Raw genomic sequence first — 22,091 nt, forward strand, 5'->3', positions numbered from 1 at the left:
CAAATCGTTCCGTACGCATACTCCCAGATATTTTACAGAAGTAACTGCTACCAGTGTTTGTTCCGCTATCATATAACCATACAATAAAGGATCTTTCTTTCTATGTATTCGCAATACATTACATTTGTCTATGTTAAGGGTCAGTTGCTACTCCCTGCACCAAGTACCTATCCGCTGCAGATCTTGCTGCATTTCGCTGCAATTTTCTAATGCTGCAACTTCTCTTTATACTACAGCATCATCCGCGAAAAGCCGCATAGAACTTCCGACACTATCTACTAGGTCATTTTAATATATTGTGAAAAGCAATGGTCCCATAACACTCCCCTGTGGCACGCCAGAGGTTACTTTAACGTCTGTAGACGTCTCGCCATTGAGAAAAACATGCTGTGTTCTGTTTGCTAAAAACTCTTCAATCCAGCCACACAGCTGGTCTGATATTCCGTAGGCTCTTACTTTGTTTATCAGGCGACAGTGCGGAACTGTATCGAACGCCTTCCGGAAGACAAGGAAAATGGCATCCACCTGGGAGCCTGTATCTAATATTTTCTGGGTCTCATGAACAAATAAAGCGAGCTGGGTCTCACACGATCGCTGTTTCCGGAACCCATGTTGATTCCTACAGAGTAGATTCTGAGTTTCCAGAAATGGCATGATACGCGGGCAAAAATCATGTTCTAAAATTCTACAACAGATCGATGTCAGGGATATAGGTCTGTAGTTTTGCGCATCTGCTCGACGACCCTTCTTGGAAACTGGAACTACCTGTGCTCTTTTCCAATCATTTGGAATCTTCCGTTCTTCTAGAGACTTGGGGTACACGACTGTTAGCAGGGGGGCAAGTTCTTTCGCGTACTCTGTGTAGAATCGAATTGGTATCCCGTCAGGTCCGGCGGACTTCCCTCTGTTGAGAGATTTGAGTTGCTTTTCTATTCCTTGGACACTTATTTTGATATCAGCCATTTTACCTCGTGCGAGGATTTAGAGAAGGAACTGCAGTGCGGTCTTCCTTTGTGAAACAGCTTTGGAAAAAGGTGTTTAGTAATTCAGCTTTATGCGTGTCATCATCTGTTTCAATGCCGTTATCATCCCAGAGTGTCTGGATATGCTGTTTCGATCCACTTACTGATTTAACGTAAGGCCAGAACTTCTTAGGATATTCTGTCAAGTCGGTACATAGAAGTTTTTTTTCGAATTCACTGAACGCTTCACGCATAGCCCTCCTTACGCACTTTGACATCGTTTAGCTTCTGTTTGTCTGAGAGGTTTTGGCTGCGTTTAAATTTGCAGTGAAGCTCTCTTTGCTTTCGCAGTAGTTTCCTAACTTTGTTGTTGAACCACGGTGGGTTTTTCCCGTCCTTCACAGTTTTACTCGGCACGTGCCTGTCTAAAACACATTTTACGATTGGTTTGAACTTCTTCCATAAACACTCACCATTGTCAGTGTCGGAACAGAAATTTTCTGTTTTGATCTGTTAGGTAGTCTGAAATCTGCCTCCTATTACTGTTGCTAAACAGATAAACCTTCCACCCTTTTTTTATATTCCTATTTACTTCCATATTCAGGGATGCTGCAACGGCCTTATGATCACTGATTCCCTGTTCTGCGCTTACAAAGTCGAAAATTTCGGGTCTGGTAGTTATCAATAGGTCGAAGATGTTATCTCCATGAGTCGGTTCACTGTTTAATTGCTCAAGGTAATTTTCAGATACTGCACGCAGTATAGTGTCAGTCGATGCTCTGTCCCTACCACCCGTCCTAACCAACTGAGTGTCCCAGTCTATATCTGGTAAATTGAAATCTCCACCTAAGACTATAACATGCTGAGGAAATTTATGTGAAAGGTATTCCAGATTTTCTCTCAGTTGTTCTGCCACTAATGCTTCTGAGCCGGCAGGTCGGTAAAAGGAACCAATTATTAACCTAGCTCGATTGTTGAGTATAACCTCCACCCATAATAATTCACAAGAACTATCCACTTCTATTTCACTACAGGATAAACTACTACTATCAGCGACAAATACCCCACCACCGGTTGCATGCTATCTATCCTTTCTAAACACCGTCTGTGCCTTTGTAAAAATTTCGGCAGAATTTATCTCTAGCTTTAGCCAGCTTTCCGTACCTATAACGATTTCAGCTTCAGTGCTTTCTATCAGAGCTTGAAGTTCCGGCTCTTTACCAACGCAGCTTCGACAGTTTACAATTACAATACCGATTGCTGCTTGGTCCCCGCATCTCCTGACTTTGCCTCGCACCCTTTGAGGCTGTTGCCCTTTCTGTACTTGCCCGAGGCCATCTAACCTAAAAATCCGCCCACTCCACGCCACACAACCCTTGCTACCCGTGTAGCCGCTTGTTGCGTGTAGTGGACTCATGACCTATCCAGCGGAACCCGAAACCCCACCACCCTATGGCGCAAGTCGAGGAATCTGCAGCCCACACGGTCGCAGAACCGTCTCAGCCTCTGATTCAGATCCTTCACTCGGCTCTGTACCAAAGGTCCACAGTCAGCCCTGTCGACGATGCTGCAGATGGTGAGCTCTGCTTTCATCCCGCTAGCGAGACTGGTAGTCTTCACCAAATCACATAGCCGCCGGAAGCCAGAGATGATATCCTCCGATCCATAGCGACACCTATCATTGGTGCCGACATGAGCGACCACCTGCAGATGGGCGCACCCTGTACCCTTCATGTACACAGATACAGTATCTGTTGTAGGGAAAGATGAGTAATACACAGAATGTTCAATGAGAGGAAACAACAAGAACGGAAAATCAAGAGACAAGATTTATGTTGAGCTGAACAAAGAAATTTTGAGAAATAAATCAGATTTAATTAAAACTGTCAGTATTGTGAACTGTGTCTTCTTCTCTGCAGTCGTCTCTAGTGTTATAAAGACACGTAAGCTACCGAGGATACCTATTATTTGCTGATTAAGATGAACATAGTGAACTTATCGAGGATGCACATTGGTGGCTGACATTAACACGAGTTCTTCCTTCCCACTCACGTTGTGGTTGTTTACAGCTGCTGTAATCTCGCTCACCCAAGGGCAAGTATTGAATGAACTCTCACGGTTGTCATTGTGAGCCTGGAAAGGGATTCCCGCACTTAAATTATGTGGCTGAAAAAAGCAGCATGTTAGACGCGGACCCAAACCCAGAACTTCTCCTTTGTGGATAATACTCTTAACGACTGAGGTTTCCAGGTACAGCTCAGACTGAACATAACATTTTGTGCTTACGGTATCCACAGTCCAAATATTCCATGTTGAATAAGAAGGACCACGGTGACTATTAAAAATCTTTATTCAAAGACAGGATCCGTTTTGCAAACCGGACTTGCTTCATCGGGTGTTTATAGTCAGTCCACAAAAGTGATCTGTCTTTAAGCCGAAATAAGCACATTCCCCAAAATTCTCATTAAAATGTTTGAAATTTGCTTGTTAGAAATTCTTAAATTTTTATCTCGTAAATGTCAAATAACTTAACGAGATTGTCGGGGAATGTACTTCTCCCGGCTTTTAAACAGATAGTTTATATGGATTGGCTGTAAATATCTGATGATGCAAGTATAGTTTGCGAAACCGACCATGTATATGAAAAAAGTTTTTAACAGTCGCTGAAGTCCTTACTGAACACTACTCCGATTCCTCCACCGAGCGAGGTGGCGCAGTGGTAGCACACTGGTCTCGCATTCGGGAGGACGACGGTTCAATCCCACGTCCGGCCATCCTGATTTATGTTTTCCGTGATTTCCGTAAATCGCTCCAGGCAAATGCTGGGATGGTTCCTTTGAAAGGGCACGGCCGACTTCCTTCCCCATCCTTCCCTAATTCGATGAGACCGATGACCTCGCTGTTTGGTTTCTTCCCCGAAACAATCCAAACAAAAATCAGATTCTTTTCTGACAATACCTCTCTCCTACTTTCTGAATACCTCACAAAACTCTCGAACATTCCTAGCACTCCTGGAAGAGAGGGCACCGTGGAGAAATCGATTAACCACAACCTAGAGGTTTGTATTTAGAATAAACCACCTTAATAATTAATTTTAAAAGTGTCATATCAACACTTTCCACTGAACGGAAAGATGCGCACGTCGCTAGACTTTAATAGTATCCATGTGGTTCATTTGCTGGAAAAAAGTTGGAATAAAACACTCTTAGCATCCTTAGTAGCGAGGGTGGGTCAGAGAACTCTACAACGCCCCAATAAATTGAAATAAACTTGCTACACACGGCTATTTCCAAGAAAAACAGTGCATGTCGTTCCATTACACCCGCTACTGTATATAAAGCGTGTTGCATACACTTTAAAAACATACACTTTAAAAACTTTGCACACGCTTTAAATCTTTGGAGGTTTCTAACTCCCTAACTAAAACTCAAAGATATTTTATTTAAATTAATTTGTTCAGAGCCGGTTTAAATAAGTCAGCTACATCAGAGGAAAAAATATTCTGTGATAAAAATTGTGTTGTAACCCTGTGGAAAATAACTAAATAAACTACGTTCATAGCTACGTTTCTCACGTTTGCATAGATATACCTTTAACTGACTATTTTTTAAGCTACAGAAGAAAATATCTTCTCTGAAGAAAACTGTGTAAGTGCACTTCCTCTCCATAAAATTTGTTCATCTGCTGCAAATCAAAGTACGAAAACAGATGAACAAATGAAGTTCTCGAGCAATAATGATGTGCCACACACAAAGTTTTCTTGGGCTTGCCTACATACCGAATATACACATCAAAATAAAATATAAGATACACCTATAAGTATATTCCATTTCATTGGGAAAAAACACGTAACAGTTTCGCCCAACATCTGCCCTGTGTACTGTGTGTGGTCTCTTGGTGAAGGAAAACGAGATATCCGAAATATTTGCTTAGTGTTGGCGCTGTTTATACCGTATCGGTTTTTCATCATATGTCGAAGTTTCGTCAGATAAAGCCATCCGCAGTTACAGAACTCCACATTCGTTAGACGACTTTTTCAACGTGGTAAAATTTGTCATTAGTTGTTTCAAAACATCTCATTTCTTACTTTTCGGCGTTGTATTGATTCCAGAGTACTGGCGGGGTAGAAACCTGACGAAAAAGACAAGAAAATGAAAACGTACATTAAGCCCAACCCGAAAATAATTACCGAATTATTTTTATGGTACGGTAAACATCTTCGCGAACAGAGCTCTTGTTTTCCATCCATTAAGGCTAGTGACGATAGCAGAGTTTGTTTTCGAAATATAATGAAATCCTAAACTACAGTTGCTACATCGCTTCAAGCAAATTCCGGGATGGTTCCTTCGAAAGCGCACGGCCGCTTTCATCTCCATCCTTTCCTGATCCGAGCTTGTGCTCCGACTCTAATGACTGTGCGGCTGGTCCCGACGGAGGTTCGAGTCCTCCCTCGGGCATGGGTGTATGTGTTTGTCCTTAGGATAATTTAGGTTCAGTAGTGTGTACGCTTAGGGACTGATGACCTTAGCAGTTAAGTCCCATAAGATTTCACACACATTTGAACATTTTTTTGACTCTAATGAACACGTCAACGGGACGTAAGGAACCAATCTCCTCCTTCCTCGGTCCCACATGACATCCTGAAAGCTATTGATCAAAGGTGATACAACATTTCCTCCCTTCCGAAAAACATTTGACTTAATACCATATCTACGCTTCTCATCTAAAATATGAAAGTGTGAGGTATCAAGTGAAATGTGTGACTCTATTGGCGATTGCAAGGTAGAGAGGACACATAATATTGTCTTGGATGGAAAGTCAGCGAAGATGTAGAAGTGAAACACTTTCTGCCAGATTGAGACTGTGTGCCGGATGTAAACTCGAACGCGGTACCTTTGCAATTAGAGGACAAGTGCACTTCGCAGAAAATCATCTGTGAAGTTTGGAAGGTAGGCGACGAGGTACTGACGGAAGAAAATCTGTAAGGACGGGTCGTGAGTCGTGCATAGGTAGCTCAGATTACAGAGCACTTGCCCGCGAAAGGTAAAGGTTCCTACACTACTGGCCATTAAAATTGCTACACCAAGAAGAAATGCAGATGATAAAGGGGTATTCATTGGACAAATATATTATACTAGAACTAACATGTGATTACATTTACACCAAATTTCGGGTGCATAGATCCTGAGAAATCAGTACCCAGAACAACCACCTCTGGCCGTAATAACGGCCTTGATAACATCTGGGCATTGAGTCAAACAGAACTTGGATGGCGTGCACAGGTACAGCTGCCCATGCAGCTTCAACACAATACCACAGTTCATCAAAAGCAGTAACTGGCGTATTGTGACGAGCCAGTTGCTCGGCCACCATTGACCAGACGTTTTCAATTGGTGAGATATCTGGAGAATGTGCTGCCCAGGGCAGTAGTCGAACATTTTCTGTATCCAGAAAGGCCCGTACAGGTCCTGCAACATGCGGTCGTGCATTATCCTGCTGAAATGTAGGGTTTCGCAGGGATCGAATGAAGGGTAGAGCCACGGGTCGTAACACATCTAAAATGTAACGTCCACTGTTCAAAGTGCCGTCAATGCGAACAAGAGGTGACCGAGACGTGTAACCAATGGCATCCCATACCATCACGCCTGGTGATACGCCAGTATGGCGATGACGAATACACGCTTTCAATGTGCGTTTACCGCGATGTCGTCAAACACGGATGCGACCATCATGATGCTGTAAACAGAACCTGGATTCATCAGAAAAAATGACGTTTTGCCATCCATGCACCCAGGTTCGTCGATGAGTACACCAACGCAGGCGCCCCTGTCTGTGATGCAGCGTCAAGGGTAACCGCAACCGTGGTCTCCGAGCTGATAGTCCGTACTGCTGCAAACGTCGTCGAACTGTTCGTGCAGGTGGTTGTCTTGCAAACGTCCCCATCTGTTGACTCAGGGATCGAGACGTGGCTTCACAATCCGTTACAGCCATGCGGATAAGATGCCTGTCGTCTCGACTGCTAGTGATACGAGGCCGTTGGGATCCAGCACGGCGTTCCGTATTACCCTCCTGAACCCATCGATTCCATATTCTGCTAACAGTAATTGGATCTCGACCAATGCGAGCAGCAGTGTCCTGATACGATAAACTGCAATCGCGATAACCTGCAATCCGACCTTTATCAAAGTTGGAAACGTGATGGTACGCATTTCTCCTCCTTGCACGAGGCATCACAACAACGTTTCACCAGGCTACGCCGGTCAACTGCTGTTTGTGTATGAGAAATCGGTTAGAAAGATTCCTCATGTCAGCACGTTGTAGGTGGCGCCACCGGCGTCAACCTTGTGTGAATGCTCTGAAAAGCTAATCATTTGCATATCACAGCATCTTCTTCTTGTCGGTTAAATTTCGCGTCTGTAGCAAGTCATCTTCGTGGTGTACCAATTTTTTATTGCTTATCTCACCTCCCTGGAAATGTGGGAGATCTTTGCAAGAACTTTCTAATCTGTGTTATGATATTTGATTAATTCGTGTACACTGCCATACGCTGTTTAGTTGTTGTTGATTGAGTTTAGTTGTGGGGGAAATAACCTTCAGAACTCCAAAACTAACTGAAGGTCTTAAAATGGCAGAACATCACCATTAAAGACGCTTGCACTGTCACGCCATGTGACGCTGTGGATAGATATTGAATTTACCTCGGCACATAGTCTGGTGCAGCGATCGTTATGAATGTATTGGTTGGCTCGTTTCCGCAAACACATCCTAGCGTGGCTTTCATACTCTCAACATCTGAGCTAGAATTTCTTTGTACCAAATTTGTACTCTCGACAACAGCATTCTCTGTCTCTCTCTCTCTCTCTCTCTCTCTCTCTCTCCCTATCTCTCCGTCCGAACATGCGTCGAAAGAATCTAACGGTACTGACCGACCGCCGTGTCATCCTCAGCATACAGGCGTCATTGGATGCGGATATGGAGGGACATGCAGTCAATGGCTCTGAGCACTATGGGACTTAACATTTGAGGTCATCAGTCCCCTAGAACTTGGAACTACTTAAACCTAACTAACATAAGGATATCACACACATCCACGCCCGAGGCAGGATTCGAACCTGCGACCGTAGCGGTCGCGCGGTTCCAGACTGAAGCGCCTAGAACCGCTCGGCCACTCCGGCCGGCGGCATGCAGTCACCACACCGCTCTCCCGGCCATTGTCAGTTTCCGTGACCGGAGCCGCTACTTCTCAATCAAGTAGCTTCTCAATTGGCCCCACAAGGGCTGAGTGCAACCCGCTTGCCAACAGCTCTCGGCAGACCGAACGGTCACCCATTCAAGTGCTAGTCAACCCCGACAGCGCCTAACTCTTACAATGTCTAATCTGCCTTCTTTTAGTCACATTGATTCAAGAAGGCGTATTATACCTTGGAAGAAAATCATGTTTGTTATCATTGGATTGCGTTATTATGTAACATTTATGTTATGACATAATTATTGATTCTAGTGATAGATCTCAAATATGTTCCACGACTATGTTAAAAATCTCTGTTTCTGCTCTAGGGAACTAAGATTCAGCTTGTGGCAGAAGTGAATAACAGCGTCGACTTTGCCCATACTCTACCGTTCTTCCTACGCTTGATCGACAACAAACCGTCAGGCTGATTCTTTCCTCTGCAGCAAACTGCAAGCTCTGACGAAGCTTTCTTACAGTTTAAAACAGTGTGCTAGACCGCAACTTGATGTAGTATACTTGACTTTCGCAGTCAATATCCATACCAAGGGAGAAGTCATGTCAGCTAGAAGCTTTTGGGCAGGCTCCAGTACTTCCACTACTAGCAAGGATATGTGTTGGAATGCAATCTGACAATCAGTCTTTATCTGTAATGAAGTTTCAGATATTATCTGAACTCTAGCCGAAATAGTTCGTCGATTTATCGCTGAGTACCGACGAGTTCACTCTCTCCCAAAGAACATTGAGCGCCCATAAACCCCAACACACACACACACACACCAAAGAACATTTTCATAATGTATCGATACTCACAAACGTCAAAAGGAAACGATATGTCCCCAACAGAACCTAGAATACCATATTTTTGCACGTGAGAGAACCTAAGCCGAAAGTAACGGTTGTTGTAGTGCATGATGAAGTGCAAAGAAGCTGTGAAAAATAAACGCAGAAACTTCATTACGATTCCAATGAAAAGGTACTTTACAGAGAAACAAAATGTTACTGTTTATTCCTGTGAAAGTGGACCGAGAGAAACCACACTAGTGGTAAAAGCATCATACGACACTTCCGTCTACACAGTTAATCTGCAAACCAGAGTGTTATGTATAATCACACTAGCACCGTGCCGGCGCCTTTCTCTTCTGTTCACACATTTTACGTACACAAATTGATTACCTGTGCTATTTGAAGGCACCTTAATTTCTCCTATTTCATCATTAAGCTTTCTGGTACTTTCGTGACACGCGTGTGGCTTGGTAAATTATGCGAGGTTCTTTGGAATTCCTGTCAGATAAAAGGAATGTTTGCCGGACCGATACACAGACATGACCTCTCCAGCCTAGTCGCACATGCTCTTAAGAACTGAATATGCACGTGAATCTCACTTTGAAACTTCAATCGGGCACTACGTTTCTCTTGCCTCCGAAACTGATCGGACCTTGCTAGCTCTTCTGTGAGGAAGTATTTGATTGAAATGGTCTGCCAGAGCCAGTTATCTGTTTCTAGGACGGATCTTTCACTCTGCACTAAAATTTACACGGCATATATATATATATCCATGCAGTCTGCATGGGTTAGAACACGAACTCCGAGCGTTTTATTTCTTGAGTGATGCTCCTACAAAGAGAGGTATGATTTATAAACACTTTGCCTGTTGATAAATGTTTGTTTCGTGATTTTAAAAGTCTGGATTAGGGTCCTTGGTCCAGTGCATAGTTTTAAAGTTCGGAAGTTTCGGATCATCCATGACGGAGTTACTTGATACACTGCGAAATCCCGATGAGTCTGTACAAACCGTCATCCGATGGAGATCGCAAGAATATAAGTCCGTTATTCATCAATACATTGTGATGGATAAGCAAGAAACCTGCGTCCTCGAGGCATCGGAAAAATTTGCATCCGCTTTTTAAATCTGAAATATTGCTATGGAAGAGGGAATACCAAGGTTCCATTCCAATGATAAGTGACAAAAACTGTTTCTGTTTATCATATCAGAGAAAACTATATAATTGAAAGTGCGTCAAAATATTTCAGATCTATATGTGTATTGATATTTCTCGATTTTGCGCCGTTTATGATGATAGATAACTGGTTTCGTGTTATCTTTTACTAATCCGTTCACGCGTGGTCCGTTGATGAAATGAATATCTGTGCTTTACTGTACGTAATCTTCCTCTGAATTTCATCACGCTGGCCAAGATAAGATAGTGTCGTGTTCTTTTACTCGTCCCTAAGGATGCGATCTTAACTAAAAGCATTATACATTCATTCCTTTGCGTGTTACTGTTTTCTGTAATGGTCTTGAACAGACATGAGGAACCTGCCACGAATCGGATGCCTCTTCATCACAATATCATTCTGTACTTATTTCACGTTGGTTAATTGAACGGTATTACAGCTGTATTCATGCGTACATTTTGAAAAAAATTGTTCAAATGGCTCTGAGCACTATGGGACTCAACTGCTGAGGTCATTAGTCCCCTAGAACTTAGAACTAGTTAAACCTAACTAACCTAAGGACATCACAAACATCCATGCCTGAGGCAGGATTCGAACCCGCGACCGTAGCGGCCTTGCGGTTCCAGACTGCAGCGCCTTTAACCGCACGGCCACTTCGGCCGGCGTACATTTTGAGGCAGTCGCTCTGTTTCTTTTGTCACACGTTGAATGCGCGTACCGGGACTCGAAGTGACGTACCTGTAGTGTCTGGGACGCGCTCTGCCATTTGGGCTACGTGAGCAGCCTGATGGACTTCCTTATAGTTTCAAAATGTCACTGACCGATCTCCATAAACTTGGAGTCTGAAGTAACTTCGAAACTAGCACGTCCGGTAGAATGGTTATGACGCTACTTATGGCTTCTTCCACAGTCTCCAGTAAGCATTTTTAACTTTTCAGAGGCAATCAGTACGAAATACCACAAAAATTCCGTCTCATCGGTTGAAGGGCTTAGTGAAATAATGAGGTATCCAACAGTTTGGTGAAAATTGAACTATATGCGTATTATGTCAGCTGGGTTCGTCTGGCGTCAGTTTATTGGACTACCAGAATGTGGAATAGCTTCACTTACATATTAAAAAGGAGAAGACAACAGGCCTCACAAAATAGTCTCAAGCTTCCGAGTGGAAGAAGAGGGTGTCCCACATCTCTCTGATGCCTGGGTTCTGACAGGCTAATTTATTGGCCAATCGACCAACATGGCTAAGCGACCAACATGGCTAATGAACCAACATGGCTTACACGGAAAGTGATAATTCCGTTATAATGAAGAATACATATACAATGCCTGATTGCCTTGTGATTCAGATTTTGGCATAATTGAAAAATTAGTGACGTACAAAATACGTTTGCAACCTTCGCGAATGGGCAAACCTGATCCGAAGTGCAAGGAAAAACAATCCGTTCGCTTCAGTTTCGGAAATGCAGAAAGAGGATTTTCTTAGTGTAAATCCATTAACAAAAAAGCTAACAAAAGAAACCAAAGTCTTTCTGGCATAAGCGTGTACTTCCGAAAGGATCTCTTCTAAAATTGCAGGGAGGGCATATAGTCCATGTACGGTTCACATACAACAGTAGGTCTGAAGAAGGGCAAAGATAAGGCACAGAAAATAAATGATACTGATCTGAAATCAAACTATTTCAATGGGAGGCCCATCAGAGCTGCTAAACTGTGTGACAGAATGTCGATGTTGTAGTTGGTATCTTCCCTTCACCTTCGCTTTTATCAAAATTTCATCTCAGACAACGGAATGAAACAGAAGAAAATAATGAGCATGAAGTTATTTCAGGTACCGAAAATTATATCATTTAGATATTTTTTCTCTGGGGTATTTGCAAATGGGTGTTGTGCCTACAATATCTCCTGCACCTACATCTACATCTACATTTATACTCCGCAAGCCACCCAACGGTGTGTGGCGGAGGGCACTTTACGTGCCACTGTCATTACCTCCCTTTTCTGTTCCAGTCGCGTATGGTTCGCGGGAAGAACGACTGCCGGAAAGCCTCCACGCGCGCTCGAATCTCTCTAATTTTACATTCGTGATCTCCTCAGGAGGTATAAGTAGGGGGAAGCAATATATTCGATACCTCATCCAGAAACGCAACCTCTCGAAACCTGGCGAGCAAGCTACACCGCGATACAGAGCGGCTGTCTTGCAGAGTCTGCGACTTGAGTTTGTTAAACATCTCCTTAACGCTATCACGCTTACCAAATAACCATGTGACGAAACGCGCCGCTGTTCTTTGGATCTTCTCTATCTCCTCAGTCAACCCGATCTGGTACGGATCCCACACTGATGAGCAATACTAAAGCATAAGTCGAACGATTGTTTTGTAAGCCACCTCCTTTGTGGATGGACTACATTTTCTAAGGACTCTCCCAATGAATCTCAACCTGGTACCCGCCTTACCAACAATTAATTTTATATGATCATTCCGCTTCAAATCGTTCCGCACGCATACTCCCAGATATTTTACAGAAGTAACTGCTACCAGTGTTTGTTCCGCTAGCATATAGTCATTCAATAAAGGATCCTTCTTTCTATGTCTGTCCTAAGTGAAAGTTTTTACAATAGTAATCAAGGTATCCTGCTCCACATTTGCAGGAAGTTAATACAGCAGCAACCATAAACTAATCCATAAAACATATTCTGATAATAATTGTTTTGGTAAAGCTTTAGGCAATCTAATAAAACGCTAAATCACTCAAAAGCACACGTTAGGGGCATTTTCCCTTATTCTTTTTTTTTTCAGGCGTTCCTCTCTAACTGAGTCACACTTCATATAATATCCCCTGAAAGTGCCCATCCGTATCAGACGGACGTGACTCCTATATTAATTTCTTAGTAACATTATACTTGGATGACATTTGACCTTCCCGACTTTTTTACGCTCGATCCTTCGGATGTATTGAGCTTAAAAGCTCACAACCAATCAGTGTGTCCTACCTAAACAGTACAACTCCACGTTCGAAAGCTGGTAACCACTTCTATGATTAGCAAAGGCAGTTTGGTGGGACTGAATAAGCGACTGTTTGAATAAATAAGCAGCGGCAGGGACTTAGGATCAGCACTCCGCTAGCCACTTTGTAGCGTGTGGCGAAAAGGATCTTGTTGTCGACAGGAATTTCAGCCGTAATCTTCCTCTTCTAATGGTATCAATGAACTTATGCAGCGGTATTATCCGCGGAGCAACCGAAGATAACTACAGATTTTTCATTGGTTTATTTTCTCAGTAATATCTGCTCTATCCAACTTCACTGGTCACGACCGACATGAACTGTTCTAAAAAAAATATTTCAGACGAAATTGATATCTAAGCCAGATTGCTGGTGATAAACGTGATCGTTTTAATGTGAGGCACTCGGAAGATATAGAGGGTGAATCACCTGCAACTTGCTTCTCAAGTATTGAGGAAATGCAAAGTGCTATTGATGTGCGGTTTCGGTAGTGTGGTGCTGATATTGTTAGCCAATCAATAGCTTATAATAATACCTAGAAATTTTATTTTTTGTGCAAACATACACTTTTTGCCTATTGCCGTTAACAGACTAAAAGCAGGGCAAATTAGAATGTCAGTGGTGTTTGTTATAGGATTCTAACGCGAATCGTTTACGGGATATTATTCTGAAAAATTTCCACATCTACACTTGTACAATACCTGTGGTAGCACACATAAAGAATAAGAGCATACTCTAGTTATGTGGATTCTGACCAGTAACGACAGTATTGATCACCACAGGTTTTGTACAAAATGACCACCGGCAGGGGCAGTACATGCTTCCATTCTGGTTCAGCGGAGATGTCCGAGCAGACTGCAGTAATACGACGTTGCATATCAGCGGGTGTTGTTAGTATGTCCTCAGAGACAGCATCTTTCAGTTTTCCCCACAGAAACTACAGGCGTCAAATCCGGGAAACGGGCTGGCCGAGGTACAGGTCCTCTGCTTCCGAACCAAAAATTTTGAAACAATGCGTGAAGACACGCTGTAGTGCCTGGTGCACTTTTGGCGGGACAGCTATCATGTTGGTACTACACATTCCTCCTAGTATCCAGAAGAACGTCTTCTAGCATCAGTAGAAGATGGTCTGTTCGGAGGCTGCGATATTTGTGCGAGTTCAGTGCTCCTTCTATGAGAAACGGGCCTATGAGCTAATGATTCACTATCCCATGATTGGTAAATGTGGATTCATCACTAAACAAGATACACGATGCATCTGGAGTACCTTGCCTTAATGCCAAAGTACAGAAATTAACACGATTCTCCGATTCCATGCAACTCTTGGTGGAGAGAGATGTGATAGGGATAGAACCTATGACGATGGAAAATGCATAGGTCACCTGCCTGATTCGTGCCACTTCCTCATGCGATCGCGCGGAAGCTATAGTGTCCCTTTCCATATATTTGACATGAACAATATACATAACGACAAAAGAACTATACATGCGTAATGTTGTGTGACCTTTAATGCCTAATTGTGATACGGACAAAGTGACGAAATAACTTTATAGATAATTTATCGTTTCTAATAATAGAAAAAAGACATTATTCTCCGTCATATAAGATCATATGTGTAAACTAAAGAGCTTAACACTATAATCTTTGTTATATTATAAAAGGACTGGAAGACAATGAACTTAGTCGTCTTCTTATGTTTTCTTGTGTCTTAGCTATTGTTTGAGTGCAGAAGGTACGATTGTATTGCGATAGCTTTTGTCTTGCTCTCGTTTAATTACTAGAACATAATTGAAGGGTAAAAGAGTTACGAAAATATAATAAGCTAATCTGGAGTGCAGAGTAATCATTTAAGGAACATTTGTTATAACGCAAGAGTTTGTGTAGCATTTATTGCAGCTGCTGCGGAGCTAGCTGTGATCATCTTTGACTGAGAAAGTTGGCCACCGTTACGGTGCGCATTTAAGCTTTTTATTTCCACAGGAAATACGACGAAGCCGGAGCAGAAGTACTTATTTAAAAATACTATCAAAATTAATTAGCATCAAACCACAAGATTTATTTTATCATAAAGTGATTATTTTCAGTGATACAATTTATTATAGGTCAGGTGCCTCTTTGCATAAATTTTATTACGCTAACGCATCTGATATTATTTGTAGGGAGCCTGGCGCTCGTTTTCTATCAGAATTTAAAGTTTAATTTGGCAACCTGCTAATATAGTATTGCTTATTTGTGTTTTTTTCTTACGAGGTTTTATGAAAGATAGCTTTACGAAATTTAACTTCACGAACTTTATAGAATCCCTCATATAACTTATATCAGAAAGAAACATTACAGAGCTAACGTGCGGATCAACTGCAACAACAGCAAGAACATTAATTTCCACCTCTTCTATCGACACTTGTTTCCTTCTGCCGCGTCGTCTAGGTGTTACACCACCACTTTCACGTAACTGGTTGAAGAGGTTGATAAATAACTGCAGAGGTAGTTGACGTCTGTTAGGACATCTTGCCATAAACACCGTACAAGAACGAACTGCTTTCTTCCTACACCCTACATAGACCACTAGCATATCGGCTTTTTCTGCCTTTTAATATCCCATTCAGTCCGGAACCGCGGGACTGCTACGGTCGCAGGTTCGAATCCTGCCTCGGGCATGGATGTGTGTGATGTCCTTAGATTAGTTAGGTTTAAGTAGTTCTAAGTTCTAGGGGACTGATGACCTAAGATGTTAAGTCCCATAGTACTCAGAGCCATTTGAACCATATATCCCATCGTCCACTCACGACCTACAGCTCCAATTGAAACACGCAGATCAGCAAGTCGCAGTGGACACAAGGGACACATAAGCACACTGTAAGCAAACATAACAATATCGTACCTAAAAACTACGCATGTCGAGTGGTACAAACAAGTGTCGGTGTGCAAACTTCGAAATATTATATCTCGTAAACGATTCGCACTAGAATCCTGCAACAAACAACAATGACTTTCTACTTTACCCTACTTTTTGTTTGCTAATGTCAATATGCACTGTTAGATTTAAAAAGTGTATTTTTGCACAAAAATACACTTCCTAAGTATTAATACAATCTGTTTATTGGCTAACAATTTTAGCCCATGGCTACCAATGCATTCTGAGAAAACTGCACATCACTAGCACTTTCCATTTTCGCAATATTTGCGGTGCAAGTTTTAGGTGATTAACGCCGTATGGTCGTGTCGTTCAAGAAAATGCAATACGACAAAAACTAATCCCATAATCAAAAGTTGGGTCAAAATACAATGGTTCAAATCGCTCTGCGCACTATGGGACTTAACATCTGAGGTCATCAGTCGCCTATAACTTAGAACTACTTAAACCTAACTAACCTAAGGACATCACACACATCCATGCCCGAGGCAGGATTCGAACCTGCAACCGGAGCAGTCGCGCGGTTCTAGACTGGAGCGCCTAGAACCGCTCGGCCACAGCGGCCGGCTGGGTCAAAATGTATGGCCTATGGCGGGACAACTGTATATAGGTGACTGCAGGTGGTTGCGCCGATAGACATTGTTGCAGAGGGCAGTGCGACGCGCGGGGTGGTCTGCCGGAGCGGCGGGGCACCAGAGTCCTGGAGCAGCTTACCTCGTCGGGCGATCCGGAAGACGCCGCGCGCGGGACTGACAGAGCAACGGCGGTGGCCAGCGCGCTGGTGATTTCCATGCCAAGGCCAGGCAATGCCACGGCTCCCCGGACGCAAACGCCCTGCCGCCTTCATTGTCGACCAGGTACTCCGCGGGCTCCGTAAGCGAACCTGTGGAACAGGATTCCAAAAGCAAAATTTCCGCATTTCAGAAAAGCAGAAAGAAGATAAGGACATTACGGTATGTCGATAATTTTTACTCTTGGGTCGTCTAATTGCAGCCGAATGTCCGCCCCCGGTAGCTGAGAGGTCAGCGCAACTGAATGTCAATCCTAAGGGCCCGGGTTCGTTTCCCGACTGTGTCGGAGATTTTCTCCGCTCAGGGACTGGGTGTTGTGTTGTCCTCGTCATCATCATTTCATCCCTGTCGACGCGCAAGTCGCCGAAGTGGCGTCAAATCGAAAGACTTGCAACTGACGAACGGTCTACCCGACGGGACGCCCCAGTCACACGACATTTATTTACATTACAACTGAATGAAACACAGGTTTTGAGCGGTACACCTTTCGTCTTTATTCTTTGCAGGGCATATTCAATGGCCTGGAATATGTATATATTTTTGTTTACATTATTCAGTTTGCACTTGAGATAATGTTACAAACGGTACTACAACTTTGCTTTTCTATGATGCGGGAATAATTGGAAGTTCTACTTACAGCTTTCGTGGATGTTGTTCTACATCTTGTTTCTCTGTTCCATTATTTGCGCTGTTGTTCTTCTTATTATAACTACCATTTCAAATTTTGTTTCTCTGGCTTCACAGCACTAGGAACTGGACACTTGTTTCGATGTTTTGTTTTGGTTGGTGTTGCCAACTGTCCAATGTTAATGCCAAAGATCGAACGTTATTGGCCACTATTGCATTAATTTTTGTGGTATCTGAGATCTGTTTGTGTATGCATGTTTCATTCAGTTGTTATTAGACGGTCCAAAAGTAAAAATTATCAAGATACCGTAATATTATAGGCAACTGAGAACGACAGAGCTACAAAAGTTGAAGATGTTGGTTTAAGGACTATTTGCAAATAAAGACAACAACTGAAAATAATTGGTTACAATACATATACTATAAGATACTCTGGACGTGCATAGCTACAACACTAGAAGAAAGGATAATACTCACTATTCTGCATTAAATTTCACTTTGGCTCAGAAGGGGGTGAATTATGCTGCCACAAAAATCTTTGGTCATTTGCAAAATAGTAATAAAAGTCTGACAGATAGTCAACCAACATTTAAAAGCAAATTAAAGGAACTTCTGAATGACAACTCATTCTACTCAGTAGAATCCTTAGATATGAAGTAGTAACTGTTAAAAAATAATAATAATAATAATAAATAAAAAAATTTAATTAATTAACTAATTATTTTCTGTAAAGAAAACTTACGTTAAAGAGACACTTTCCACATCATTACGAAGTGTCGTATTCATTATCTATAGAACTAGGATTAATGTATGTATGTACGGGTGTCGAAGATATGCAGATCGTCCTGTCTGAGCCAGATAGGAACGTAGACTTAATAATGTTGGACGAACAACAAGATGGAATCACGTCTAGCAAGAGCAGGCCACACCCTGCAGTCTTCCAAAATGTGAGAAAATCAATATAGAAATGATAAAATAAGCCGCAAATATTGAAAAAATAAGAATACTCGATTTTATGAATACGTGCTGGCAGCGTGGCTGTACAGAGGTTTCAAAATTATATCGACAAAATTCGAGTGAATGTAGAAGATATTCTGGGCAACAAGATGAGAATACGAACCCGTGCCGGGAAAAAGACATCCAATGACGGAACAGGGAGTCAAAGTTATAGGCACTGCCGCTTGTATCTCTATGTATATTTAAAGGGTGATTGTGTGATTATATCACAGAAAGCCTTCTTAATCCACATTATCAATTGCATCCAAGAATTTTAACAGCTATCGCCAATCGATGAAACTGTATTATCTGATGCCCATCATGGTTTTCGAAAAGGCAGATCATGCTCGAACTGTATCTTCGCCATGACACAACTAATAGAAAACCATGTGAATTCAGTTTGCCAATTTTTCTTGCCTCCGTTGACTACTAAATGGCGTTTGATGGAATATATGGAAACAAACTGTGGGAAACTTTAAGAAACAGAGGGATTCCATCTTACTTCATGAGATCTGTACAGGGCTTATATATGTATAACAAAATACAAATAAAAATAGCAGGTAGCAGACATAATATGGCTTCAATAAACCAGCGAGTTAGCCAAGGGTGTATCTCGACGATTTAATCACATCTTGGGTATAGGCAATAAGACATTTTAAAATTAACGATATGGATGTTAGTCCACCACCTTTTGCTGAGGAGCAAGCAATTGTTGGTCACAATGAAAACGACTTACAAGAATCGGTTTTAAGTAAGACGTCTCCTTCACAAATACCAAATCAATGGCATTTTAGGACACCAGCCCACGTGAGTTGAGTCTCACAGTAACAAACATACCATACAGCAAGTTAATAAATTTAAATATTTGTGGTGCAGTATTACGAGGGTCACTCCAAAAGAAATGCACACTATTTTTTTAAAAATCCATATTTTATTCTACATGTTTGAAAGTTTTACAGTGTGTAGATACATCCTTTAGGAACAATATTTTCATTTCTCCATATAATTTCCATCCCTCTCAACTGCCTTACGCCATCTTGGAACCAGCGCCTGTATACCAGCACGGTAAAATTCTGGACCAACCTGTTGGAGCCACTGTATGGCAGCGTGCACAAGGGAGTCATCATCTTCAAACCTTGTTCCACGAAGAGAGTCTTTCAGTTTCCCAAAGAGATGATAGTCACATGGAGCCAGGTCAGGACTGTAAGGCGAGTGTTTCAGTGTTGTCCATACGAGTTTTGTGATCGCTTCCATGGTTTTTTGACTGACATGTGGCCGTGCATTGTCGTGCAACAGGAAAACATCCTGCTTTTGCCGATGTGGTCGAACACGACTGAGTCGAGCTTTAAGTTTCTTTAGTGTTGACACATATGCATCAGAATTTATGGTGGTTCCACTTGGCATGATGCCCGCAAGCAAGAGTCCTTCGGAATCGAAAAACACCGTAACCATAACTTTTCCAGCAGAAGGTGTGCTTTTGGTTTTGATTTTTTTTTCTTGGGTGAATTTGCATGATGCCACTCCATTGATTGCCTCTTAATCTCTGGTGAAGAATGATGGAGCCATGTTTCATCACCTGTCACAATTCTTCCAATAAATTCATCTCCATCATTCTCGTACTGTTCCAAAAGTTCGCTGCAGACCGTTTTTCTTGTTTCTTTGTGAGCTATTGTCAACATCCTGGGAATCCACCTGGCACAAAGCTTTTTAACGCCAACACTTTCAGTATTCTGCAAACACTTCCTTCCCCTATCCCAAAGTAGCGTGACAGTTCGTTCTCTGTGATAAGTCTGTCAGCAGTCACCAATTCGCTAACTCTCTGCACATTGTCTGGAGTGTGTGCAGTACGACGCCTGCCGCTGGGAGGACAATCCTCAATATTGCCGTGCCCGCTTTCATCACGTAACCTGCTTGCCCACCGACTAACTGTACTGCTATCGACAGCATCATCTCCATACACCTTTTTAAACCTCTTTTGGATGTTTCCCACTGTCTCGTTTTGACAGCACAGGAATTCTATGACAGCACGTTGTTTCTCACGAACGTCAAGTGTAGCAGCCATCTTGAAGACATGCTGTGACGGCCCCACTGGTGGAAACAGATTGAACTAAGTTTGAAAACAAGCGGGAAGGATGTATCTACACACTGTAAAACTTTCACACATGCAGAATGAAAACTGTATTTTTACAAAAATAGTGTGCATTTCTTTTGGAGTGACCCTCGTACATGCAGGACAAACAATGAAATACAAAAAAAGTTAAAGGTGTTTCATTATTTCTGTGCAACTTTACACAGAACATTGGGAAAGAAAGTCCTCAGAGATTCTCCATTAACTTTCTACAAGGCTGCGGCTGTACCAGCACTGTTCTATGGATCCGAAAACTGGACTCTGAAGAGGAGATACGAAATGAGTATAGAAGCGCTGAAATTAATTTCCTTAGGTACATGGCTGGATATACACCGATGTGACACACGCCGTGGGTTGCCTCCTAACATAATGGCCGACCTCCTTTTACCCGATGTATTGCAGCAGCTCAACCTGGCAGGAACTCAACAAGTCGTTGATAGTCTCCTGCAGAAATATTGAGTGATGGTGCATTCACAGCGGACTATAATTGCGAAATTGTTGCCGGTGCAGGATTTCGTACACTTACTGATCTCTTGATTATGCTCCATAAATGTTCAATGGGGTTCATGTGGGGCGATCTGGGTGAGCAAATCATTTGTTCGAATTCTCCAAAATGTTCTTCAAACCAATCTCGAATAATTGAAGCCCGGTGACATAGCGCATTGTCATCCATAAAACTTCCATGTTGTTGAGGAACATGTAGTCCATGAATGGCTGCAAATGGTCCGGAGTAGCCGAACATAGCCATTTACTGTCAATGATCGGTTCAGTCGGACCAGAGCAGCCAGTCCATTCCATGTAAACACTGCCCACACCATTATGGAGCCATCACCAGCTTACACAGTACCTTGTTGACAACTTGGGTGCCTGGGTTTGTGGGGACTGCGCCACACTTGAACCCTACCGTCAGCAATTACCAACTGAAATCAAGACTCCTCTGAACAGGACACGGATTTCCATTTGTACAACAGATACGGTCACGAACCCAGGAGAGGGGCTGCTGGCGATGTTGTGCTGTTAGTAAAGGCACTCGCGTCGCTCGTCTGCTGCCAGAGCCCTTTACGCCCAAATTTCGCATCACCGTCCTAACGGATAAGTTCTTCGTGCATTCCATATTGATTTCTGTGGTTATTTCAAGTAGTGTTGCTAGCCTGTTAGCAGTGACAGCACTACACAAACGCCGGTGTCCTCACTCGTTAATTGAAGGCCTTCGGCCACTGTGTTGTCCGTAGTGAGAGGTTAATGTCTGCAATTTGGTATTTTCGGCACACTCTTGACACTATGGATCTCGGAATATTGTATTCTCTAACGATTTCCGAAACATAATGCCCCATACGTCTAGTGCCACCTCCCGTTCCGTGTTCAAAGTCTGTTGATTTCCATTGCCCACCACAATCACTTGCCCGCATCTCGTGGTCGTGCGGTAGCATTCTCGCTTCCCACGCCCGGGTTCCCGGGTTCGATTCCCGGCGGGGTCAGGGATTTT

General features: G+C 42.7%; 1 protein-coding gene across 1 annotated transcript in view; it reads right to left on the bottom strand.

The window, feature by feature from the left end:
- Positions 1–16,799, bottom strand: part of LOC126091108 (phospholipase B1, membrane-associated-like) — a 169,370-nt gene extending 152,571 nt beyond the window's left edge. Inside the window, exon 1 of the mRNA XM_049907036.1 lies at positions 16,778–16,799. The gene's annotated coding sequence lies outside the window, so the exon portion shown is untranslated. The remainder of the gene's footprint in view (positions 1–16,777) is intronic.
- Positions 16,800–22,091: the final 5,292 nt, after the last annotated feature.

This window comes from Schistocerca cancellata, chromosome 1 (assembly GCF_023864275.1).
Source record: "Schistocerca cancellata isolate TAMUIC-IGC-003103 chromosome 1, iqSchCanc2.1, whole genome shotgun sequence".
NCBI classification, from domain to species: Eukaryota; Metazoa; Arthropoda; class Insecta; order Orthoptera; family Acrididae; genus Schistocerca; species Schistocerca cancellata.